General features: G+C 46.1%; 1 protein-coding gene across 3 annotated transcripts in view; it reads left to right on the top strand.

Moving 5' to 3' along the window:
* The window catches only part of PRDM2 (PR/SET domain 2), a 501,039-nt gene that overhangs the window by 215,399 nt on the left and 258,051 nt on the right, over nt 1-27,589 (top strand). For all 3 annotated transcript variants that reach the window (XM_069240785.1, XM_069240786.1, XM_069240787.1), the window contains one exon: nt 14,723-14,804. The gene's annotated coding sequence lies outside the window, so the exon portion shown is untranslated. The remainder of the gene's footprint in view (nt 1-14,722; nt 14,805-27,589) is intronic.

Here is a 27,589-nt window from a genome sequence, read left to right as displayed (position 1 = left end):
TGTTTTAGGAATAGCTAACCCTAAGTACAGATGGAGGTATGGCATTTTTTAAGAGTTTGGTGTTGGGCATGTGGGAAAGGTCTCTCATATTTTGGTTCCAGGCTCGGACAATTGTTTATTTTGTTTTCAGCTGGGTTTTCAACATGCTTTCACACACAAGGTTGCAGAGCCCACTATACTGGGTGCTTGAGACTTTTTCAAAAGACCCCCAGGGGAAAGATTTTTTATTTTTTTATTTACTGCATACACCTCCCTATCCGCAAACATGATTCTGTCCAATTACAAGAATTGGACAAGAAGGGCTCATTCACATAATGTGACATGCTTCATTATTGCACACATCGTCTTACTGTGACAAGATGATACTATAAGGGCAAACTCAACCTCAAGAGGGATTATACGTGCGGGAATTCTTAGATATATAGTATTCAGTATAAATGTACGGGATCCAGGTATCTCTGGTTAAAAATACCTGAGCGTAAACCACAAGATTTCTCTTTATTTGGGGGTACTCTCTGTATGATCAAAAACACCATTAGGTATTAAAATGGAGGACAAAATTGAGTACTATGGTCCTTGTGAGTCTTGCTTATGCCAGCATGTTTCTGCCCGTCTTGAAGCCTAACCAGGCCTAGGACATTCTCCGGGGCCACTGCGGATCCCACCAACATGCAATTTTTGTAATATAATGAGGGAAAGGACATACCTTCCTTTAAAGTTCGAAAAGGTCAATTAACCTAGTCTTTTTAGGTCCTGTGCCTCATAGTCTGTAGGAAGTGTGCACCTCCTGTAGTCACAGATTCATCAAGGAGAACTGCCCTCCTTCATACTTCCATGGCCCCTCATACAGCAGTCACGTATTGACCAACTTGCTTTACCATCCCAAACTTGCCCATGGGATGGGATATCCACCCAATCCCGTTTGCATTTTTTTGACCATTGTATTTATCTTTTCTAAAAGGTTTGTATTTCCTTATTTAAACAAGAATTTGCATAGCCAATAGGTCTCGATTTTGGGACCTTATAAGTGTTTAGTCAATCCTTTCCCGGATTAGGAAAAGGGGTGAATCCTCCTCAGATGCACATATCATTTATTCACATGTATTGCAACTGCGGGTTTGGAAAAGGCAGGGCAGTGTAGAACTAATCACTGTAGTAATCAGACTGTCCAGTTAATGGTGAATCCATGGCCTGCACTCAAGGTCTTGGTCCCCCCAGACTGTGACAAGCTGTGGACAGCCTGACTGCACTCGGAACGCAGGCACAACACCTGACTTTGAGTCAGGGCGACTATACCGGTAGCCTGGCAGTGTTTTGTATCAGCAATAAAGTCCTGCCCTCTCAGTTTGAAATCCTGCACTCAACAACTGACAGCAAAGGTGATCGCTAGAAGGGAACCATGGGCGACACGCAAAAGGGAGAAATGAAGGCCCAATTCTGAATGGCTTGATAAACACAAGCCTCCACAATGTCCCAGGCAGCGCTGCCATTATTCTATCCACATCTCGCCATTCTCAATACCCAGCATGCCCATTGTTAGAAATGGGGTCCGGGCTTTAGTTGGCAGTCAGTTTACACCCTGTCCAAGTAGGGATCCTAATTCTAGTCAAGGTAAGGGTGTCACATACCTAAGATAACCCCTGTTCACCCCCTTGGTAGCTTGGCATTAGCAGGCAGGCTTATCTCAGAGGCAATGTGTAAAGTATTTGTACCCACACACACAGTAACACATTGAAAACACTACAAATGGACACCACACCATCTTAGGAAAAGAGCCAATCTTTATCTGAATAGAACAAGACCAAAACAACAAAAATTAAACATATTCAAGAAAAGTTATAAAGTTTTTTAAGTTGACTCTTAATCCATAGAAATCAATGGATGCATCATTTTAGCACAAAGGACCTGGTATGCGTCAGAAATAAAGCTGCAGGAGAGGTGATGCGTCAGAAGAGCAAGCAATGCATCAATTCCTTACTCGCAAGTGAGGCCGTTTGTCAATTCTTTCCCCTCCGGGTAGGCGATGCATCGATTCATTTCCACAAAGGAGGACGATGCGCCGATTTCCAGACACGCAGCCTCAGGTCCATGCTGTGATGTTGAAGATCTGACACCCAGGGTCGGTGTGTGGAAAGTTCCCACTTGCTGTGCGAAGGATGCGCATTTAGAACAGGCGCTGTGTCAAGTTACCAGCTGTGAAATAGGTGCTGCGTCGAATTTTCAGCCGCGGTATAGGTGCTGCATTGATTTTTCTGGCGTGCACACAGCGGTGCGTCGATTTTCTCCAGCAGGTTACTAGCTTCCACTTCTAAAGTCCCAGGTACTGGATTTGGCACCACTTAGCAAGTCAGGACTCTCAGCAGAAAAGCCCAGGCACTGTTAGATGAAGTCTTTGATGTCCCTGAGACTTCACATCAGAAAGCAAGCTCAGTTCAAGTCCTTGGAGAACATTGGAAATCAGAATGTAGAAATCAAAATCCAGTCCTTTCACTCCCAGGGCAGAAGTAGCAGCAGCAAGCCAGCACAACAAAGCAAGAGGCAGAGTGGCAGGTCCATTTCAAGAATCCAGCTCTTCTCCCTGGAATAATGTTCTCATTCCAGAAGTGTTCTCAAGTGGTGGGGTCAGCAGTCCAATACTTATAATCACGTTTGCCTTTGAAGTAGGCAAACTTCAAGGAAAAGTCTTTGTAGTGCACAAGGTCCTTCCTCGTCCTGGCCGCGGACATCCTCCAGGGGGTCGGAGACTGTATTGTGTAAGGACAGGCATGTATTGGCAGTCAGAGGTCGATCAGACCTTCATTAGGACTCAGTGTTGTGAAATAATACCTACACATAAGGAAAATTAATTATAAAACAGAACATGCAATCTGCCAAATCACATCATGTGTACTGCCTGTTGAATCTAGGAAAACACCACTATCACAAGTATGGATACTAGTTGAAGCTACCACCTACATGACAAAAAAAGTTTCACAAGTTCCTTAAAAATATAGAAAACGTGCACCATATAATACACTGTGTCAGGCTCCCAACCAGAATAGCTACATTCCGCTGCTTACAACATGTTGCAAAACTAGACTCCGTAGCAACACACAAGAGGACTTCAACCTACAAGCCCAAGTAAACAAATCCACAATTATTGAATTATTAAAATTGCTTAACTGCCATACAACATAAACTCTAGAAAAACGCTGCCTCCATTGCAGCACATTCATACTGTCTAAATATGGGACCGATAGAGCCAGTCTCCATCCGCATCCGCTCAACCCATGCAAGTCGGAATCAACCTTGCCACCCGCCCGGTGTGTTTAAATAAGGAAGTAACAGGTCATGTGACCATTCCAGTGAGCATGGGGGCCATCTTAAAATGGTAAAAATACCTAACTAAGACCCAGAGTTTAGAGACGGTAGTAACTACGGTAAGTTTACTGTTGTGGACCTTGTTACCTCAAATAAAATATCCATCTAGGCCATCAGCTCATTCTGTGTTAGTAAGATACACACACTGCCTGTCTCTCTGACGCAGAGCATTCAAGTAGTAACATGTCACATGACCACTGCAATGACTGGCGGCCATCTTTAAATATAATAATGGCCCATCTAAATGCTCTCCGACACTAAATCCACTTTCACAACCCTGTTGTAGGTAGCCCCAGAGGCTAACTTATACATTGAACAGAAAGGAAAGATTAACCCAACCAATTGTTCTCAGGGCATTATTAGCCAGCATTCACAACAACTAATACAACTTAATGTCAGAAATGGAAGTACAGATAAAGAGACTGACAACTCTCCTACCATCCATAAGAAACAAAAGGACACAATAGGTATTCCTGAAAGGGACCATAACCTATCTAGTAGAACTGCTGGATATCGGTTCAGCATCCACAATTGCAGGCACAGAACCATGAAATAAGATTACGATTCATAACCCTCTATGTGGAATACATCACATTAACTGATCCGTTCAAGATAGTCCATCTACATTGTTGCCAGTATTTGCCATTCCACCTGTTGATTCAGACTCTTCTTCACGGTATCAGCAAGCCAAATTCATTGGTTCTCTTTAATGATCAACAGGCGGTCCACATTTACACGTTTTCAAGGGTTTTAAAAAATCAAGTACAAACCAGTGCATATCATTGGGGGCATGTTTCAGAAGATTGTAATGTTCAACCATAGGAACATTAGACCGCATTTGTGATTGATGTTGAATAATCCTTTCTAAAAGTGGCATTTTCAAACTTACAATTTGAAAAACAACATCACCAAAAGATGTATTTTTATATTGTAAGTTCCGAGACCCAAACTCCATATCTCTGTCTGCTCCCAATGGGATATTACACATAAAAGATATTTCAAGGCAACCCCTATGTTCACCTATGGGAGAGATAGGCCTTGAAATAGTGAAAACCAAATATGGCAGTATTTTCACTATCAGGATATGTAAAACATACTAGTAGATGTCCTACCTTTTAAATACACTGCACCCTTCCTATGGGCTACCATGAGCCTAACTTAGGGGTGACTTACATGTAGTAAACTGGAAGGTTTGGGCCAGACAAGTGGGTGCACCCGCCAAGTCGAACTGGCAGGTAAAACTGCATACACAGACACTGCAGTGGCAGGTTTGAGACACGTTTACAGGGCTACTCATGTGGGTGGCACAATCAGTGCTGCCAGGACCACTAGTAGCATTTGATTGACAGGTCCTGGGCAGACATAGTGCAATTTACTAGGAACTTACTAGTCAATCAGATGTGCCTATCATGGAATACCGCCCTCCAGGACCAAGAGCCCCCTTCAACGACACCATCGCCGACCTTGCAAGCACCCACGCCCTCGCTTCCCCGGATTACATCCTCCTGGGAGATCTGAACTACCATCTGGAAAATGCCAACGACGTCAACACCGCGTCACTGACCTCCAACCTCCTCAACCTCGGTCTCCGCCAGCTAGTCAACACACCTACCCACATCGCCGGTCACACCCTTGACCCCCTCTTCAACCACATTTCCTTCAGCCACACCTCCGAACTCCACTGGACTGACCATCACTGTGTCCATTTCACCTATAAGAAAACCACAGAGCAACACCGCATCCAGCTACCTCCCCACCGCCGCTGGGGCAAAGTCACCCAAGAACAACTGACCAGCACCCTCATCAACAACCTTCCACCCGACGCAATCGACCCGAGCACAGCCGCCAACAACCTCCATCAATGGATCCTCGACTGCGCCAACACCCTTGCCCCTCTCAAGAAACCCACCACCATCCAAGGAAAGAAAAAACCAGCCTGGTTCACAGACGATCTCACCACCTCCAAAAGCAACTGCCAGAAGCTCAAAAAGAAATGGATCCAAGAACGCACACCCGACAACCTCGCCGCCCTCAAAAACGCCAACCGCGAACACCACCAACGGATCCGCACAGCCAAGCGCGCCCACTTCACCGAACGCATCAACAACAACGCCCACGACTGCAAAGAACTCTTCGGCATCGTGAAGGAACTCTCCAATCCGAAAGCCAACTCCAACGACATCCCGCCCTCCCAGAAACTCTGCGACGACCTCTCCACCTTCTTCCACCAGAGAATCACCACCATCCACAACAGCTTCATCACCGGTCCACCGCCAGACCCCACCCCCGACGTCTCCTCCCGCGACTGCCGCCTCACCGCCTGGACCCACGTGGACGAGGCAGAAACCATAGCAACCATGAACACCATCCACTCAGGCTCCCCCACGGACCCCTGCCCCCATCATGTTTTCAACTCAGCCAACGCCACCATCGCCCCCGAACTCCGCAAGATCATCAACCTCTCCTTCACTTCTGCCACCTTCCCGGACAGCTGGAAACACGCAGAAATCCAACCCCTCCTCAAAAAACCCAAGGCTGACCCCAACGACCTCAAAAACTTCCGTCCGATCTCTCTCCTCCCTTTTCCATCGAAAGTCATCGAGAAGATCGTCAACACTCAGCTCACCCACTTCCTCGAAGACAATTCCATCCTGGACCCCTCACAATCCGGATTCAGACGAAACCACAGCACTGAGACCGCCCTCCTCGCCACCACAGATGACATCAGACATCAAATGGACAACGGCGAAACCTCAGCCCTCATCCTCCTCGACCTATCAGCCGCTTTTGACACCGTCTGCCACCGCACCCTACTGACCCGCCTCCAGGAAGCCGGCATCCAAGATAAAGCCCTCCACTGGATCTCATCCTTCCTCTCCGACAGAACGCAGAGAGTCCGTCTCTCCCCTTTCCGCTCCAAAGCCACCAACCTCATCTGCGGCGTCCCCCAAGGATCCTCCCTCAGCCCCACGTTGTTCAACGTCTACATGGCCCCCCTCGCTCAACTGGCCCGCCAACATCATCTCAGCATCATCTCCTACGCCGACGATACCCAGCTCGTCCTCTCCCTGACCAAAGACCCGCTCACCGCCAAAACAAACCTCCACGAGGGACTAAAATCCATCGCCGATTGGATGAACAACAGTCGCCTGAAACTCAACTCCGACAAGACGGAAGTCCTCATCCTCGGACGCACTCCCTCGGCCTGGAACGACTCATGGTGGCCCTCCGTCCTCGGACCCCCACCCACCCCTGCCAGCCACGCAAGAAACCTCGGCTTCATCCCGGACTCCGCCCTCACCATGTCCAAACAGGTCAGCGCCGTCTCCTCCTCCTGTTTCAACACCCTTCGAATGCTCCGCAGAATCTTCAAGTGGATTCCAACAGAAACCAGAAAGACGGTGACCCAGGCCCTCGTCAGCAGCAGACTTGACTACGGCAACGCACTCTACACAGGCATCCCAACCAAAGACATCAAACGCCTCCAACGTATCCAAAATGCCTCCGCCCGACTGATCCTCAACATACCCCGCCGAAGTCACATCTCCCCTCACCTAAAGGAACTCCACTGGCTCCCGGTAGACAAGAGGATCACCTTCAAACTCCTGACCCACGCTCACAAGGCACTTCACAACACCGGACCCTCCTACCTCAACACCAGACTCAACTTCTACACTCCAAAACGTCAACTCCGATCCGCCAACCTCGCCCTCGCAATCGTACCCCGAATCCAGCGCAAGACATCCGGCGGCAGATCCTTCTCCTTCCTCGCTGCCAAGACCTGGAACTCTCTCCCCACATCTCTTCGCCAGACCCCGGACCTCCTCGCATTCAGAAGGCTCCTCAAGACCTGGCTCTTCGACCGCTAAACCAGCAGCGCTCCCCCCCCCCCCCCCCAGCGCCTCGAAACCCTGACGGGTACATAGCGCGCTTTATAAATACTATGATTGATTGATTGATTGAAGAACCAATCACCAGTACAATTAAACATAGAGCACTGGCACTGTAGCACTGTTCAGCAGGGGTAAAATGCCCAGAGTTCTAAAACAGGTTAGAATCAATAGGTGGAAGAAGGCAAAAAGTTTAGGGATGACCCTGCAAAAAGGGCCAGGTCCAACACCCATCTAGTAATAATGCTAGCCACCACTAATATTGCAATTTATTGTCTTGTGCAGGGTCTTGTTGCAGCTCCAACCGTTGGTGGTCCTTTAACGGAACTGCATCACTCTGCCTGAGTAAAGGTGGCGGCCATTCTGGAAGATAAAGTGCAGCGGCCATAAACTGTGTGCCGTGCATAATTAAAAGCGAAAACATGACAATTCCTAGTAATATATGCAGATGTCGGGAGGCTTACAGGGTACAATGAGATCAAAAGAAGCAGCTGTGTGACCTTTGAATATGCGTTCAGTCAAGAGCAAAGTTTCCACTATGAGCCCACGTCCCAACAGGAACTGAAATAAAAAGTAGTCCCAGACACAGAGCAATAAGCACCAAAGTGGAACATTAGGAGTAGTTTGGCGTTGCTCCATGGATGGTAACAAACAATTAAAAGTAGGGACAAAGAAGAAATATTACCAAGTAGAAAGCAGGCATTTTTAAAGGACAGTCCAAGTTACAAATAAAAAGCCAATGGGCGGTGTATAAGCCCACAGAGTGAATACAGCATGCTGAGGGACAGTGCATGCGCTGCCTAGGCTCAGCTTAAAAATACATAATTTTATGCACTGTAGAGTTCCCTGTCAGCATTTGTAATAACTTCAGAATGAAGAGGTTTGTCTTAGAGTCACTCCATAATTAAAATATGTATTTTTCTTTGATAAGCATGGTTTGGTGATTATTATTGTTTTACTCTTTTAAACAGGTTTTAAGCTGTTCTTGTCAGGTTTTATGAAATGCTGTGCATTCTCTTATGTGTATGTGTCTCACACGAATAAAGTTGTCTGACTGACTGACATATGATTTCGCTCAGATGCTTTCCTTAAGCAAGGGTGCTTCCTAAATATAAAAATGATTTACCAGTGGTTAAGGTAAAACACACTGAAAAGCTATCCAAAGTTTAATCATTTTGCATTCTGTGATTGGTTCTTATGAAAGGTGTAACAGTCATATACCCCAATGTCGAGTCTTAATTTTGTTGAATATGCATTCAGGTTTTTCTGTTTTTATGCAAACATCCAGTCATGATAACCCTCAAAGACACATTCATTGCTAGAGATAAAATCCTATTCATACAAACAGTGACTTTATATCTGATAAACTCCAGGCTTTTAGCAACCCGTTTGGGCAGACCTGTTCTTGGTCTTCCCACACCTTTTGACCACAAGATAACAGTAGCTAAAATCTGTGAAGAATCTTGGTGGGAAAAAAGCCTAACATTGGAGTAATAGGAATTTCACACTATTTCCCAACATGATCCTCACATGATTTTACCTGCTGAAACTTGCTAGGAATAGTAGGTACAAAATTCGGACAGAGGCACGTAGCACATTTGCAATTCGTGTATGAGAAACTACTGTCCTGCTTAGAAGCCTGTTTCCCACACAAACAGACGTTGTACGCAAAACTGAATTAGCTCTGTAATTAGGGCCCTAGTGTTCTAAATATTTATTAATTTGTATCTCTCCATTGTTAGTTTGTTTATTTATTTATGTTGTGTTTAGACGAGACATATGGACTTGTTAGACAAAAGTTATAACTATATGTCCACTGTAAATTAACTTATTTATCTGAAGCAGCATAGACAAACATGCAGAGACTTGCAGAACAAAAATCGGAGGCGCTGACGTCAATTATTTTTTATTGATGAGAAATAATTAACACAACCCTGAACGAGTAAAAGGTAAACTGAAACAAAAATCCAAAACAAACCATATGCTGGCTCGGAGACAGGATACAGTTTTCAGGTTTTGTGACGCAGGCAGGATGGTAAAAAGTGAGGTTAATTCAATCCATAACATCAGGTTTCACCTACTAATTAGGTGTGTTAATATAATTATTGCAATAAAAGCAAATCAAGATTACAATTTAAAAAAATACATTAGGTTGTTGTCACATAAAATTGTAGGCCTTGAATTGGCGTCTGCCATGACTGGGGGTAGATTGCCACCCAAAGATGACTAACTTAAGTACGTTATTCTACTAATATCACTTCAGCCAGACAGACCCTGGAAAATTTGTAACCAGTCTTCAGCCACTGGTGATAGCTCCTTTAATGACACAAATTAGCATTGAATTGTATATATAGATTGAGTATTGTAGGCCAGATGTGCCTTCATTAAGAATACCAATTTCTTAATTGCGATCTTTTTGGATCACAATTAGGAAGTAGGTATTCCAAGTGTGTGTACCTTTTTAATTTCCAAATAGTGATTCCTAATTAGTCGTAAATCGGCCTACCTTGTGAACATTAAGGAATTGCAGCCTTCACAAGGATGGTGGCCTGCTGGTTGCAGCAGACTACAATGTCTGTGATTGCTTTTAAATAAAGCATTTTTTTCTTTTGAAATGCAGTTTGTTTTCCTTAAAGTAAAACAGGATGAGTTTTAAAAAAAATGAAACATTTGTTTTATTTTTTAAGAGCAGACATTGGTCTGTTAAAAATACTTTTTTACATTCTCAAAGGGAAAGGGGTTATGTAGGGAACCTTCCCATTTGCAAATAAGTTGCCACCAGTTCGAAATTGATGGTAAATTATTACTGTTTTGCAACTGGAACTGGATAACAAAACAGTAAAACCTACCATTCTAATTCATTATTTGGTAGGGACACCCTAAACATGCACCTTCCAAATACTGGATCGTTATGCATTCGCATTCGAAATAGCGATTTGTGTACGTTACTGAATCGTACTTTCGGATTAATATACACCAAACTGACTTTTTCATTCACAAACGGCCTGATTCTGCGAAGCGGGTCATTTCAGAACGCAAGTAGGCTTGATACATCTGGCCTGATATTCTAAATCACTAAAATGATTGTGTAGTCTTTTATGGAATCATTGGTTGCAGTATTGTTACACAGGACAAATTGAGCTATTGTTCATTTGCTTATTCTCGCACCTTTCTGTAAGATATGTTTCTAAATCTTTGGAGATCAATTTGTATGCAACAGTCAGTAGAGTGGATTTGGTCATTAAAGACTGCAAGATGACTCCGTTTGATAAGCACTTAATTATAACATCTGGTGTAGCATGTAGGCCATAAGTTGAAATTTTCAGCGAAAACCATGTATTACATGAATGGTGCTGGTTATGTGCTGTCCTTATTGGTTTTGTTTTGTGCAGTGTCCTGCAACAATCTGAAACCCTAAGCTGGCAAACGCTCAATGTTGTGTTTCATAACACAGAAAAATCATTTATAAATCAGGAACGTCTGTTTGCCCTCTGCCTAAAGGGGAGTGAAAACGATGCCTAGGAGTACAATAATACTTGTTGTATTGTTTTCATAATACGTTGAGTGCGTCAAATTGTTTGGCTTAGTTCGATGTTTTTCTTTTTGGAATTAGTGAAAAGTAGCTCATAAATAAGTCAGGAAAAGGAGTGAGCTGACCCTCCCTTTATTATTTGGGCTGGTAGTACTAATATGGGGTAAGCTGGCTTGCCACATATTGGTGGAAAGCCAGCTGGCATGCAGATATGGTAATTTGAAAATAAATCTGCTTTTATAATCTGATGGCAACACTTGTGAATGTACTGTTTTTAATAAATTTGATGATAAAAGTTTATAAAAGACTAGTATGAAGAACGGATGGAAGGTACCGTCCCCCTGCCCAGTTCTGGGACTCATTTATTTTCATAACTTAAAAATGGAGACCACAATTACAAGGTGAATGTGAGAAAGGAATGTGAGATTTGTTTGCAAATCCAGTGTTAGTTAAATTTGAGAGGGCCCAGATTCTTTTTTGGTATACATTGGGGTAAATTAAAACAACTACAGCAGAATGATTTCCCAGTGCAACCCCCAGAATCAAAGATGCTTGGGGAGCTGTTGAAGCTATGATGGGGTGGCTATGCAATATTACTCCTCAGTGTTGAGGAAAGATGGTCCCGGGTTGCTGTTGGCCTCAAAATGTAAATGGGACTCCCGACTGTGAGATGACACTTTCTGACATGATGTGGACTTGTTTGTTTCAGCTTTTTTGAGAAGCTATTGGGAAATGCCCAATTTAAGTTTGCCTAATAGTGTTTTCTCCAGAGAACCTATCATACCCAGAAGACTGTTCACAAAGCATAGTCTTCCCATACAGGTCCTTGCTCAGCTGATGGGCAAAATGGCATGGATTATATTTATGATATGGTCATACAGGGTAGTCAGTGAATATGGGAAAGTTGTTTTATCCAGCTGAACGATATGATTTTACAGTTGAATAAAAGTACTGTTAAACATTATATACTGGTACTTCTCTCGAGGGATTGCTGCACCACATGTTTGTGTCCGTCGTGTAATTACCATGCTTTGAATGCAGTTGTCTAGTCCCCCTACTGAAAAGGTGCTAGGCATGTACGGGAGTCGATTGGGGCAGAAGAGTTCCAGATATTGAAAACTAGGAGCAATGCCGAACTGGATGGAACTATGGATTTAGTTACATAGTACACCCTGGTGCATCATTTGGTACATCCACCTGATATTCTGATAGTGATTCACACAGACCTCCCCGGACATACGTAAATTCTGTATTGTTATTAAATTTAATTATGATTAAGGAAAATGGGGCAGTCACTACATAACTTCTGGCTGTTGTAACTCATCTACATGAATCATGAATCTGCATTCTTATTTGTTTTCTGTGTTCAGTAAATCAATAAAAAGTGTGAAAAATATGGGGAAAACATGTCTTGAAATGATTGCAGGGTTATAGTGAAGCTACTGCATTTCTTAGGATGATATCATTCACCATCATCAGACCAGGAGTCGCAGAACAGACAATATGATTTAAAGGTTATTTCCAGGATTGTGTTTCATCATCTGCTTGTACTAATATTGAAATAAAGGTAACTTGTGTTTACTTACTTCTTAAAATTGTAAATAAGTTGACCTAGACAATCTGCGTTGAGTGTGTTATTGGTAGACTTGACATGGAGGATATTAAGTAAACAAAGTACAGCACCAAGTTGTCCAAATAACGAGACCCTTTTTATTTCTGTTAATCACTTTTTGTACTGTTACATGTATCTTTTCAGTTTATGAATTTTCTGTTGACGAATTATTACCACTCCTGTAGTCAGAGGTCTGTGCAGATTCTGTCATTAATTGATTTTTCAAATATTCCAGGGTCACACTCTACAGTGCCTTCGAAGTACAGGAAATTAATTTATAAGACACAACAAATGTGAAGTTTCTTGCACTTGGAACACTCAGTTAACCAGTGGGAGATTATGTATGTTCAGTGAGCTCTAAATCATATACACATTGTTATCAGCAATTATGCCAAGATGGATTTGTCAGAACATTAATGGAAATTTTCTTTCCTTTATATTACACACCCAAAATTGCAGGGGTTTGAAAGGTTTCTTGAGTGGTTTATAAGTCAAAGGGATGAGGAAGGTACGAAGAGGCTGCACAGTGCTTAACCTGAAAAAAACAATCTAGTACTTGATTAGAAAATTAGCAATTTATTGGGATTTGACTGCAGAAGGATTGCTGGATTTCCCCCTAAAAGTAAGTGTTTCCAAGTGTGAATGGTCATTGCAGCAACGCGCATCATCGTATGCAGTCCATTTTTATGTTTGTTCAAAGTTCAAGTAGATGATCATATTTCTGAGGTGCATCAGTCATCTAGAAATATGCAACTGTGGTGAAAGGATACATTTATGAATATTATCTGATCAAATCACTGAGTTCTAGAGCTCAGACACACGTGCGTGCCCATCGCACAGCTCTGCTAGATTGCTTGCTTTCAAATTAGGTTTGTCAGTGGTGCATTTGAATATCCCAGCTAAAAAAGTTTCTGTACAACTGTGCAGAGGTCATCTGCTAATTTGCTTATACCCTATGTAGGCAATGCCCACTTTCTGATTTTATTCTTACAATATCTAGTTCTGTGATGGGTTGCAGTTACTGCTTTAGTAAAGATAGTTATGTATCTTTGTGCCCAATGTGCAATTAACTGAGATGCCATTGGAACGCATGTTAATAATCTCAGCATGACCTTTTTAGTATCGAGCGTGCAAGCACTCTGGCCTGTTGTAATCTCTCTGTGGGCTTTTAACCACGCCTACTACTGCTATTCATTCTTTGTTAAGCTTTTCTTAAATGCTATATTTTTATTGGTGCATTTTATGAAATGTCCCTTCTTTGTGTGCTGAGTTCCCTCCCAGGTGATTTCACTAAGTGAAAATGTTTGTGGGCCATCAGACCACGGCACGCTTTCTCAAGAGAGAAAGCCTGTTACGGCACGTGATGGCCCCTTCCTCTGGTTTCGGTTTGACTTTCATCCCAGTCGCGATCCTTTCCAGACATTCACGCAGGCAGCCAGTAGCTCTCTCCCTCACACTTATGTCGGTTGTGGTGCTTTGAATTGACTTGCTTATGTCAACTGTTTTTTACTTTTAATTTTCAATTTATGTCACAAGAAAAGTCCAGTTAAGAATTTACAACGCTAATAGCTCTAACTCGAGCAAATGTGAAATCCATTGCATTGAAAATGCTTGTTCTTAGTAAAGCCATTGTGATATATGACCCAGCCAGAGTTTAAGAATGTATAAATTGATGTGTGGTTGTATTCTTGCAGCAGGTAAACTAACTAGCCAGTTTATCTGTGGCAAGAATGACTTGGATTATTGAAATAGTTATAAACCTTCCAAGTAATATATAGATGGTATCTCAACTTCTTTGACGCTTTTAGGTACATTCATGGCTAGCCAGTTTATCTTTTAATCATTTCGTATTATTCCACCATGACACACTCCTGGTTAAATACTATTGTTAGAGATAGATAGAGCCTGTGTTAACCTTTCTGATGATTCACACAATTTTGTTTTCAACTTTACACAAGCATTTCTGTTGGATTTGGATACTGAAGCCAAGCCCCACTTAACACAAATCATGTTTTTGATTTTTATTTTTGTCTTGGAGCCACTGACCCTCTCATTTGTTGCATCTGAAACAGGACTCCATTAAAAGTAATAAACAGTTGTCAGTCTGTGGAGAGATTTATACAAAAGAACAAGTTGCTTTGATGTGATACTTGTTTTGTCTACTGTTTCAGTTTCTCCCCAGATGGCAGCAGTCTGCTCCCCACCATTTCTAACTTTCAGGAACATTCACTAACTCGCATAGAGTATTTCCCACTGATTGCTGCTTTTTAAATTGTCTGGTTGTGGGTGCTCCAAATCATAACATTGTGTTTGTTTTTGTTGAATCAGGTCCCATGGTCCTTGTAAATGCAGAAGTAGTCTTAAGAGTTGCAATCATGTGAAGACTGAAATATTAATCAAAGCATTGAAGGTAAGCATCCAAGACCTTTGTAACATTTTCCCTTAAGCTGCTTTAGATGACTTGTCAGCACTATGCCTGTTGCACATGAAACATTACCCAAAAAAGGAAAGTTACTTTTCCAGAGAATTTCCATGAGTACTGGACACTTTTCATACGTTTTTATGAGGCAGCCTGCACAAAAAATGAATTAAACCCCAACTTTGTCTTCTATTTAATCAATATAGTGTGTGTGCGCCTTTGATGTACATTTTGTTTTTCTTGATCTTTTTTCCCAGCCCACCCCTCCAGCATTTCTCAGTATAAATTTTACATCTTAGTTACTGTTTCCACCACTTGACAATCCTTCCTTTACTATACATTAGCAGTACTCACGTTTATATCTTCAGTGTCTCTAAGCAGATTGCAAAATAAAAATTATACTATAATACCCTGTTGCCTTTTGTAAGATCTTTAAGTATCGTTTTCAATTTTAAATGGTGATGTTGATTAGTCAGATATAGACTACACTCTTTCAAATACCAAACAGAGTTCATTGTTTAAAATTCTAAGAGACCATGTCCCATTTTCCTCATATCCACTTTGTTGCTTATTTCACTGAGTATACCAATTTTTTCTTTCAGTAGTTTTTATTGTTTTATCATTTAATACATTTAAGGCAGAGCAGACCATCCACAGGTGGATGTAACTCCCAAGAACAAACCTTCCTACTCTCGCCGAAGTACCCACACCCTGTCTCCGAACATTTGGGAATAAAATTAAAGGCTGCATCACATTTTAGTTCCCCAGGACTGCGAGGGACTCAAACCCGGGAAACCACACTGAACTCAATCTGAACTAAAGTCCTCAGATACTATTGGCAGGTCAGGCCTTTGCAATCTTTGTTTAGGTAAGATAGAACAGAATTTCCTTTTTTTTTTTTTTTTTAATATATTTTTATTAACAGTTTGTTATTTTACATTTGTATGTCAGTTCAAAGTAATCACGTACACTCGTTATACCTGGTCATTAAACAAGCCGCACTTATGGTATACATTTCTTGTGCTTCATTTTATATTCCTGTGGTGTACTCCTTAGCATTTATGGGTTTGTCGGATCCTAACTCTAATACACTAATCCTATTGACAATCTGTGCAATGCTCTCCATCGATCTACAGCATTGATTTGTGTCATGCATATGAATAACAAATTTAGGGAGAGGAAACCCGTTTCAATCTATAACTTGGAGGATAAACCATAAGGAAAAGAAGAACACGAATAAGGAGAAGAAAGGGAAAAAAAAGGAAGAGGAGGACAACTAGGGGGGGAGGGGTAGGAAGGGTATATAAACTAAACAGAAGGTCAACTTTACAGCATTGTATGGGTGTGACTTGTGGCTGATAATCTTTAAGGAACTAAAGCATAGCAGTGTATAATGGGGGCAGTAGGCCACTCACTCCACCCCCAACACTTGTGGTATTGTGGCTGACGGCGACTCGTTCATCTTTTTTTTTTTTTGCATTTCTTCATGCGGACCATGTATCAGTACGGGGATCTCAAGGAACCACTTGGGAAACTTCCTCCTCGGGACCATCCCCTAGGGTATGCCGACCCTCTCCCACTCCTACTTCAGCGTTTGTTGTGCTCTTGGATAGCCCATCCCAAGTCGGCACCAGGTCTTCCCAGGTCGGGGCAATGGGAACCTGTCGGATGCCCTTGGCCTCCTCAGCCTTCAGGACCTGCAGTTCGGCCCTGGACCATTGCCAGATCATGCCAGCGATGGGTGGACCGAGGCCTTCCAGCCCTTTGAGATCAGCCTTTTATAAAGGGCCAGAGTTAGGTCCAGGAAACGCCCACTTACTTTCCCCTTTAACACAGTCGGTCTGAGACCTAATAAGCACAGGCCCGGGGTGGGCCGTAGCTCTGCTCCGAGTAACTGAGAAAGGACAGCCAGTGCCTCCTTCCAACCAACTTGAAGTACTGGGCACCCCCATACCATATGTCAAAGTTCGCTTCACCCCCCCAGCATCTTGGGCATGTCCTGGGGGCCCCCCCGTATATTCGGAATAGTCGGTGTGGTGTGAGGTACGTTCTGTGTAGATAGTTATATTGGATATATCTTAATCGCGCGTTACGAGATATCCCCCGGGGGTATGCCAGTGCTTTGTTCCATTCTAAGTCAGACAATTCCCGCCCAATCGTGCCTCCCCATCGCTCCCTTAGGGATTGCAAGGGGTCTAATACAGCCTGGGCCCGGTAAATTTTGGTTATCAGATGAGGTTCCTCCCCCGATGTCAGCAGGAGATGCAGCACCCCATGGACCGCGGGCTCTGCATTTATCGTGCACCAGTGGTCCTTCAGGGTGTGAGTCAGCTTCCCGAAAAGCAGGAATTGGCCCCGGGGAACACCCGCTCCTGATAGGGCAGAGAATTCCCTCAGCACTCCCCCCCTCAAAAAGTCCGCTCACCGTCTCAATCCCTGCTCTTGTCCATAGGCCAAGCCCCAGGCCTCCCGGACCCTTCCCCCCCCAGACTCCAGAGCCAGCGCCGAAAGCGGCAAAGCCGGGGAATATGGGGGGGCCCACTCCTACTCTTTTCATACACCTCTTCCAGCACGCCAGTGCGACACTCATCATTATGTTGTTACCAGGCAGGGCTATTTTCCTGCCTGCCATGCGTGCCACAATCCATGCTGCTTCCATTATCCCCTGGGGTGTACATAGGTCCAGGAGTCCCCTGCCCATCAGCCAGCCGGACACCCACTGCAGTTGGGATGCCAAGTAATAAGCCTCAAAGTCGGGGCGCCCAGTCCTCCCATATGAGTCGACCTGCAGAGGGTCGTAAGTCCAGGTCGTCTACGACCATCGTCCCAAATAAGCTCCCTTAGCAGCATGTTCAGGTCACGGAACCATGATGGGGGGATAACAAAGTAATAGAGGAGTAGGGGAAGCATAATCCTTTTGGACAGGGCCACTCTGGCCATTACTGATAACTTCAGTGAGCGCCAGAACCCAACCGAGGACCTCAGGGACCGATGCGCCCTGCCCAGATTACCCTCCCTGAGATCTCCCAGCTCGTGGAATATCTGAATACCCAGGTACCTGAAGGTCCGTGGGGCCCAGTTCACGTCTACCGGGCATGTTGCTGGGCGTGCGCAGCCAGGAGTCAGGGGAAACACATACGTTTTGCTGCGGTTGAGGTGCAGTCCGGAAACTTCACCAAAGTCCTCTAGTACCCTAAGGGCCCATGGGAGACCACTAGCACCATCCCTAAGGTATATCAGTATGTCGTCAGCGTACAGGGAGACAATATGTTCAGTTGGCCCCCATACTACCCCTCTCCCGCACCCTCTTCCCGCAGTCGGGCCGCGAGGGGCTCAATCACCAGAGTAAACAATAGAGGGGAAAGGGGACACCCCTGTCTGGTTCCGCGGAACACAGGGTGTGTTCTGGATATTGTTCTGCCCGTCTTCACCCTTGCCAGTGGGGACGAGTACAGTAGGTCCACCCATCTCACCCAGTTCTCCCCCAGGCCCATTCCTACCATCACCGACCTCAGATAGTCCCACCTAATCGAGTCAAAAGCCTTCTCGAAATCCACCGCCAACAGGAGTCCCGTCGGCGGGATCAATTCTTTGGGCATATGCAAGATAGAGAAGATACGTCTAAGATTCAAGGAGGTGCTGCGACCAGGAATGAAGCCGTTTTGGTCAGCATGTATCAGCTTGGGCATATGGGGAAGCAGTCGGTCGGCCAAGATCCTGCTGAGGATCTTAAAGTCGCTGTTCAACATTGATAACGGGCGGAAGTCGGTCACTGAGGCTTCCTTGTTGGTGGTCTTAGGGAGTGGCACTACCAGTGCCTCGCGCAGCGTGCCAGGCAACTCTCCGCCATGTACTGCTTCCGCGTACATCTCCGCCAAACTGGGAACTAGCAAGGATATATATTTTTTGTAAAAATCCATAGGAAGACCGTCTGTACCAGGGGTCTTCCCAGGGGCCAGTTGAGCTATGGCATTGTTAATCTCTTCTGGGGTCACTACCCCCCCCAGGCTGTCCCTGTCCTCTAGTCTCAGCACCTGAAGTGGGGTCTGACGCAGATAATTGTCAAATGTCGCTGGCTCCAGGTTGCTAGGTCTCCTATACAGGTGCGTGTAATAATCTCTGAATGCGTCATTGATGGGGCCTGGGCTAAGTCTGCGGTTTCCCTCTTTGTCTGTTACACTTGTGATGGGTTCGCTGTCCCCGCCCGGGCGTACCAGCCATACCAGGAGCTTACCCGACCTCCCCTCTTCTGATTGTAGGGATGCCAGGTATTTCTGCATGTTATGGCATCTAAGCTTTTCTTCGGCCTGGGAGTGTTCCCTGCGGGCACGGTTATATTCTTCATCCCCGTTGTGCTGCAAAGCCCTGTCTTAGTTCCCCCTCAAGTAAGATCTTCTCTAGGGCAGTAAGCTCCTTTTCTAGCGTTTTCCTCACCCCTGCCGACTGCCCAAGGCAGAAAACCCTCGTCACCACCTTGAGTGTCTCCCACTCCACTGCCCTGGAGGGGGTGGATCCCTTATTAATTTTGATGTGCTCCGACAGATGGCTACGCAGCGCCTCTCTGTACGCCTGGTCCTCAAGTGCTGCGGGGGCCAGCCTCCATGATGGTATGGGGGGTTTGTTAGTACCTCCCCCACGTGTTGGCGGATGAGGTGTTGTGATAGGCCCGTCATCTATAAAACCTGATCTTGATTAGGGGCGTAGATGCAGCTCATGACTAATGGAGTCCCATGTAGCTTCCCTTCTAGTATCACAAACCTGCCCTCCTTGTCTATGTTCGAGGTTTCAATTGTCAGGGGGACTCCCGCTAATCCATATCATTGCACCCCTTGCGTAGGCTGAATACTCCGTAGCAAACACTCGCCCCCTCCATCTCCGCCTAAGTTTCTCCCCCTCTCCCGGGGCCAAGTGGGTCTCCTGTAACATTGCTATCTGCTCCCCCCTTCGCTTTAGGAATGATAGTATTCTATGTCTTTTGGCCGGAGTGCCCATCCCCCTGACATTCCAGGTGATGATGTTGTAATCTGCCATCTTGTTCTTGGAGAATGACAATCGGGGGACTGGTGCGCCCGGTATTCTAGCTGACCCATTCCTGCGCTCGTTCCTGTATTGTGGTCAGATTCCATTACCCATGCTGTTGATTTAACTCGAAACTGCAAACCCCAACTCCCCAGCTCCAGGGCACCTCCGGAACTATAGGTAGCCCAAAAAACTGTGCATAAATGCAACTTTTCCAAACACATAACTGCAGTACTCGCCAGCCAAGCAGACAGGCGAGTGGTAAGGTCAGGAGGGAGCGGCCAGGTCCAGAGGGGCCATTCGTTCATGCAGCACGCCATGTCTCCGGGCGCAACCCCGCAGTCGGGCTATACAAGTTCGTCGGCTGTTTGCGGGGTCATACCATTATGTCGTCAGACTCTACTTCTGAGCCCTCATGGGGGGACACCTCACCTCCCACTCGGGCCGCCGCCTCCAGGGCCGCCCTTCTGCCTGTTTCTCTCTGTGTTTGCGTCGGTGCCCACCGTGGACGATCTCTGGACCTCTTCCCCCTCTGGGCACGCGGGCCCCGCCCTAACCAGCGCCCACCCGCGCCTGCCGCACCGTTTGGGATCCGTGCCTCTCAAGCCAGTCCCATGCCTCCTCCGGGGATTGGAAGAATGTGGTTTTTCCCTCCACGATCACTCTCAGCCTTGCTGGGTATAGGAGCGAGTTCTGAATCCCCTCAGCTCGTAATGCTCTTTTTACCGCTAGAAATGAGGCTCGCCTGTTCTGGACCTCCAGAGTAAAGTCCGGGAATAGCGTCACCTCCCCATTTGCTACTTTAAACGGACCCATCTCTCTGGCTTTCTGTAGGAGAATATCCCTGTCCTTGTAGTGCAAGAGTTTAGCGATTACAGCACGGGGGTCTGCCAGGAGCAAGAGGTCTCGACGGTACGCGGTGGGCGCGCTCCAGCGTGTAGTAGGGTGTCAGGCATCCCGGTGCGATCACCGTGCTCATCCATTTCTTCAGAAATTCCACCATGTTCGCCCCTTTGGCCCACCACGGGTACGTTGTTCCTCCTCTTTCTCCCTTCCGCATCTTCAGCACGCTGTTCAAGTCTTGCGACCCTGTCAGCCAGAAGAGGTTACTTCCGCCGCCATGTCTTTCTGTCTCGGGGCGATGTCCGCCAACGTGGTTTCCGTTTCTTTAACTCTGTCAGCCAGTTTATGGTGTTCAGCTCTCAGGAGTCCCACCTCAATCGCAACTTGGTTGATGTCTCGTTGCAATGTTGACTTTGTGTCCTCTATGGCCCCCAGTAGCTTGTCCAGGGTGTCTTGAACTTTGGCGTGTGACTGGTGCACTGGGTCCGCTTCGCCGTCCCCGAGCGGTGTCAGGGGGTCCATGGCTCTACTCTTGTGCCGGCCCTTGAGGGGCATCGATCCAATCAGGGGGTGCACCCGGGGGGGGGGGGGGCGGCAGTCGACCCGTGTGCTACCGTAGGAGTCGCCACTGAGATTAACCCCTCGTTTCGATCTCCGTGGCTTTGACTTTCGTTCGTGGGCGTCGCAGGCCGGGCTCCAAATACTCCAACGGCCGCGCACGGCGCCCAACCCCAGGGGCAGGGGGCTCTACTGTAGTCGGTAGCAGTCGATCGCCGCCTGTGGCTGTACGGGCTCCTCCGCCAGCTCCTGTCGACCAGGCCCGCCCTACCAGCCGGTTTCAGGCTCACGCCGCAGCCGGGGCCCAGCCGGCCCCCGCACTGGGCACCCTCCTCCTCTCCAGTGGTTCCGCTGTGCCCGTGATTGCTCTTCCGCACTTGTACAATGCCCACACTCAGCGGCCGGCGGTGCTCCAGGATGCCCAGGAAATCCATGGTTACCCCATGTTGATCCCCAAGCAGGGGCACCAAGCTGTCTTCGCCTCTCCTGAGGGGTGAAATACAGGGTGTCACACCCCCTCCCGGCGACCCCACAGGTGATCACTGCTAGGGGGTCCGCTGGCCGCTCACTGGCGCAGCTTTACGGTGTTCCCCCCAGTCACAGGACAGCGCTCCCGGGGTGGCCTCAATGAGAACAGGATCGCGCCGCTCCTCCAATTTCAGTTGAGGCACCTCGATAGGAAAGGTCTCATCGGATCCCCCGGTGCTCAACAGACTCACCGGGTCCTGCGGTCTGGTCACTGGATCTGACCGCCGCCGTTGCCTCCCGCCGGCCGCTCCTACTGCTCGTGCTGCGGCCTGCTTTCCTCGTAAGGTCGTGGCTTTGAAGGGGAGGAGGGGCCGCGGAGCCGCAAGCTGCCCCCGCTGGCTGCTCCTTCCGCTTGCGCCGCGGCCCGCCTCCACGAAAGGTCGCGGCCCTAAAGGGGGGGAGAGGCCACAAGCCTCCTCCCGCTGGCTGCTCCTTCTATTCGTGCCGCGGCCTGCTTTCCACGCAAGGTCGCGGCTCTAGAGGGGAGGAGGTGCCGCGGGGCAAGCCTCCTCCCGATCCGAGGTGCTCCGCTCGGCACACAGCGCGTCCCGAGTCCACCGCGGGGGCCCAGCCGCACCGCCCGCTGGTCAGCCGTGTGACACTCTGACTCCGTGTGCAGGCAGCCCTGGCTGGCGCGCTAATTCAGAGTTTTACAGCCGGCCCCTCCAGAGCGGAATCATTAGGCGTCCGCCATGTTCCGGATCCCGGCCACGCCCCATAGAACAGAATTTCATAAAGTAGTAAAAAGCTAGGAGTTGTCTGCTAGGTTGTACGCTATCTTCTTGCGGCCCAAATGGACCCAGAGTTTATGTAGCCAGAGCTCATATGTTGGTGCTGTGGCTTTCCCCCACACAGATAATATGGTGTGTCTGTCAGCTAAGAGACATGGGAAATCCTTTTTCCTGCCGTAGAGTGCAGTGGGTACAAATCCTCCACAGGTTTTCCAAGAAGAATAAACTCTCCATTGAGATATGAGTCGGAGAAAAAGACCGTTTTCCAAACATTTTGTTGTCTAGGACAAGACAGCAAGATGGGCAAGAGGAATCACACCTCACTACATCCCCTCCAGCAGGTGTCAAGTGATTATGGGGATAATGCTGTGGAGCTGGGTGGGAGCAAGGTGCAATTGATTAATTTTATACCAATGTTACATATGCAAGTGTAACCTAGTCTCATTTAGACTTTTCAGAGTTTAACAACACTATGGGCCTCATTAGGAGTTTGGCGAACAGTTTAGACCGTCCGCCAAACTTCCGACTGGGAGGTTGCCGCCATACTGGCTACCTCCCTGCCAGGCCCATTAAGAGTTTCCTGCTAGGTCAGCAGGCAGAAACCTGATTTTCCGCCTGCTGGCCTAGTGGGAAACAGCCCTAAAGCATTGTCTCCGACTCGTAATCGAGCCGGGGGCAATGCTGTGGGGATGCAGGTTTTGCCAGCACCCTTGGAATGTTCACTGTTTGCAAAGCAGACAGTGAACATTGCGAGGGTGCTGGCCAGGGGAGCCCTGCCCTGCCCATGCCTGATGCATTGGCAGTGCAGGGACCCTCCCCCCCCCGGAGCCACCTGCACCTGTTCTCCGCCTGCCTTTTCATGGCAGTGCTTCCAGAGAATGAGGTCGTAATCCCCAGGGTTTAGGACCGCCACCTACCGCCAGACCTCTGGGATCCCTAATCCTGGCGGAACTGGCAGTCCCACTGCTGCCCAACCGCCATGGATGTAATGTGGCTGTTGGATTCGCATTGGTGGCAGTCCGAATGCCACCGCAAGTCTGGCAGACCAGTGACCGCCAGACTCGTAATGGGAGCCTACGTGTACTTGCAAGTGGACTTGATATCCCATTGCAAATTGTTGTCATTAGACTTTCAATGTAAGTTTCTTATTCATGTTCCTTTCGAAGCTTCAGAAACAGAGTGTAATGAAAAATTAACAAACAGTGCATCATTCACAGACACTTTCAAATGTCTTTCGTACTTTCAGCCTCAGAAATTAAAATAATTCTGGCAGGTGTCAAAGAGCACATACTTTGTACATGAGGACCAGTGGTAGAGATCGGGTGAAGGGGAATTAGACTAGGAGAAAAAACAGAGACACTATTTCCACCACTCTAGCTCTTCATTTGTGCTCGGTTTTGGGTTCCGCAAGTTGCAGTGGGTTGTCTAAAGGCCATGAGAGAGATATTTAGTAACTGGCTGTAACAGACTTGCAATTAACTATAGTAGAGAATGGCTATACCTTAGTATATAGCTATGTAACAAACTATGGGGGTCATTCTAAGTCTGGCGGGCGGCGGAGGCCGCCCGCCAGACTTCCCCCTCCGAAATACCGCTCCGCGGTCGAAAGACCGCAGAGGGTATTCTAGGTTTTTCCCTGGGCTGGCGGGCGGTCGCCAAAAGACCGCCCGCCAGCCCAGGGAAAAACTCCCTTCCCACGAGGATGCCGGCTCGTAATCGAGCCGGCGGAGTGGGAAGGTGCGACGGGTGCTGTTGCACCCGTCGCGTATTTCACTGTCTGCTATGCAGATAGTGAAATACTAGCGGGGCCCTCTTACGGGGGCCCCTGCAGTGCCCATGCCATTGGCATAGGCACTCCAGGGGCCCCGCGACACCCCCTACCGCCATCCTGTTCCTGGCGGGCGAACCGCCAGGAACAGGATGGCGGTAGGGGGTGTCAGAATCCCCCATGGGGGATTCAAATGGGCAACGGAAAACCGGCGGGAGACCGCCAAAGCGCCGCGGTCAGAATGCCCAAGGGAACACCGCCGGCCTGTCGGCGGTGCTCCCGCCCCCGTTGTCCCTGGCGGTGCAACACCGCCAGGGTCATAATGAGGGCCTATATGTGCTTTGCCATAGAGCTTGTTATTCATGAAACGAGTATCCTTAATATATATGTTTATTAACACTTCTCCCTATTTGTAGGATAACTACCTCAAGCTTTGTCACTATGCACTCTCTCAAAAATGAAGGATAGTTTCTGCATGACTCCTGCCACTGCAAAGTAATTAGCAGATATTTTTATCCTGTGATTCCTAATTTGTCAGCTCGTAAAGGCTTTATTGGAACTGAATAGCTTACACATAATCAGAAATGCATAGAATTTGCAACATAATTTTGACCTAATCCTTCCTATTTCATCACAGGGTAATCTTAAGTGTAAAGTTTCAATTCTACAGCCTTTAGAAATGTTGAATTCAAATTTTCGAAATAGCACAAAGTTCAGTGTAACGGCTTGCTTTTCAGAATTTCCTAATTCTTTTTTTATATTCCTAGTGCCATTTAACAACTCCAAAGAGAAGCAAAAGTACTTTGTAAAGGAAATCCTAAATCCACGTAATAAGGTGCACCATCATAGTATCAGGATAACCCTGCAAGGTCACAAGGGAAGTTATAACATGAAATCAAAAACGATTGCCTCAACTTTTTGGGAGTTCATGGCATGCTTGGGAATGTAGTTTGTAGACGAGGTGCTGTTGCATCACCAAATTACATGGTAGTTTATAACTTGCAGGGAACTATAATATCTAATGATGCATTGTGGTGCAGTGCATTCACCAAGCATGTGCAGCCTGTCTTCAGACTGTACCAACACTCTCCAAGGATCACCACTCTTTCCTTCTCTCAGATGGACTTGGCGTGAGTGGAGTATCTTTCTCCCGCGCTTGCCGAGAAGTAAGCAGTAAGCCATATCTCCAGCCATGCTTTCTGAGAGCATAGCGTTGAGGGTGTGTTTGGAATCCCTAGTGCAAGAAAAATGATTTTGGTCCTATTTTGACATTAAGGTACATATTGTTGTACAGGTTGAAAAATGCAAGGAAAAGAATATCACACCTATGAATGTGCCATATCTGTGTACCGCACACTCTGTATATTGAAACAGTATTGTTCCATATTTTCATAAAAAAATGTAAGAATGAAAGAGCATAAATCATTTTATGCATAGGAAGAAGCACCTGTGTCAGGTTTTCATACCTTTTAGTTATAAACATAGAAATCTACGCTTATTGGAATGTTATTGTTGTTTTGAAACATGGGATTTGAGCCTTAAATTCAGATCAACTGTCTGAACATTAATATATAAGGAAACACCACCACATTTTATGTAATAAGTAAATTTAAAAAAGTACATATATATATATATATATGTGTATATATATGTGTGTATATATATATATATATATATATATATATATATATATATATGTGTGTGTGTGTGTGTGTGTGTGTTCGTTGTCGCATACTGAAACTGAATATCAGCACTCCCAGCCATCTCCAGTTGCATCTGATGTGGGGAGCTTTAGAATTGGGCATACCAGCTTTTGAGGCTGCTTCTAACATGTTTTTAGTGATACAAAAATGTTTTTATTTTTTACCCTCTCATAGTGTACATATACACTAAGATTTACATTTTCTCAGCCAGAGCAAATCAATCATCTGCTGCCAAATACAGGTATTATTTATTCTGTGGGCAGGGGCTGCCCCTCTTTGTACACTAATTATTTGAAAATGGACTGACTTGGTATTACTCTTATTACCAAATTACACTGGTTAATTTATGCCTATAAATATGCAGAAGCAACCATTTTTAGGTCTCGGCTAGACAGATCATGTCGTGTCTTGAAGAGACAAATATGTACTTTGTGCATTTCAGTCCTCCTTTAGGCTTACCATTTGCTGGCTCCATCGTCACTCTCCTGTTCTTTCTCCCCATTTGTCAATGGTATGCATGCGTCATGCCTCTTCCCTTGTTTAGCCCTCCCCAAGATCATGGACCAATTACTACCATCCATCCACTGCTCTGATTTTAGCAATTGTTTTAGGAACTACTTTTTTTATTGTTTGAAGAGCACTTCACACAAGCACTCCAGTATTTGCTCGCTCCTAGCTCTGTTTCTATCTACAGGCTTGTAAATCTTGTTCTTATGTTGTCATATTTGCTGCACATTCAAAAACTGAAATCAAATGTTGCTGAAAGCATCTCTCGCCGATGGATGAGAAACAGAGGCAGTGGCGAGGAAATAATGCTTGCACTTAGTGGGTTTGTTGCAGAAGTGTGCTTCAGCAGTTCTGCCTTTTTGCACTTGCATGGATATGAATGAGTGTGGCGAAATGTTTCTTCAGATTTTGTGTGAGACTGTATTCTTGTGAGGAGTGCCTGCAATAAAGGTGTAACTGGAGTTGCAGCAACTTGTGCACCAGAGAAGTGCTGTTTAGAGGAAACTGAACGAAGAACTACTTGTTCTCCCCCAAGTCGACCTCTGTTAAATGCCTGTAATTGTTTACTTCTTCTCATGACTTCTTATTGTGTATGTATTTCAGACTGTAGATAATCTTTCGTTTACAGTTGGTAGCGGTGGGAAACAGCATTATTAACGGTAGCAGAACTACAAAAGCCGTTTTTACAACAAACTATTTTACCACAAGTATACCTTTATCACAGACACCTTTACATTGAATTTCATGGTAAAGGCATAATTCTGGTAAAAACAATTACATGTAGTTTGCAGCTATATATGTATATACACACACAAACTTGCTTTTCCTGCTGCCAGTTCCTTCTCAAAGGCCCTCTTTTAAGAAAACAATTGTGGCTACTGCGCGGCCACAGTGTCTTTGTCAGTGAAACATTATATTGGTGAAACTCAACCAAACACCGACTCATTTCGGGGACAGTGAACCCTTGATCACGGGTCAACCATCAGTAAATTGTACACACATTAAATCTCATCTCAGTGCTTGTACTGGTCAACATAGAAGCAGACTTCAGATTGTGGTGCCCTAGAAACGTTTCATTATTATTGTCAGCCATTTTGAAACAGTAGTGCACATAATAGG

This window comes from Pleurodeles waltl, chromosome 6, assembly GCF_031143425.1.
Source record: "Pleurodeles waltl isolate 20211129_DDA chromosome 6, aPleWal1.hap1.20221129, whole genome shotgun sequence".
Taxonomy (NCBI): domain Eukaryota; kingdom Metazoa; phylum Chordata; class Amphibia; order Caudata; family Salamandridae; genus Pleurodeles; species Pleurodeles waltl.
The sequence above is the reverse complement of the archived record's forward strand: the minus strand, read 5'-3'. Positions and strand labels throughout refer to the sequence as shown.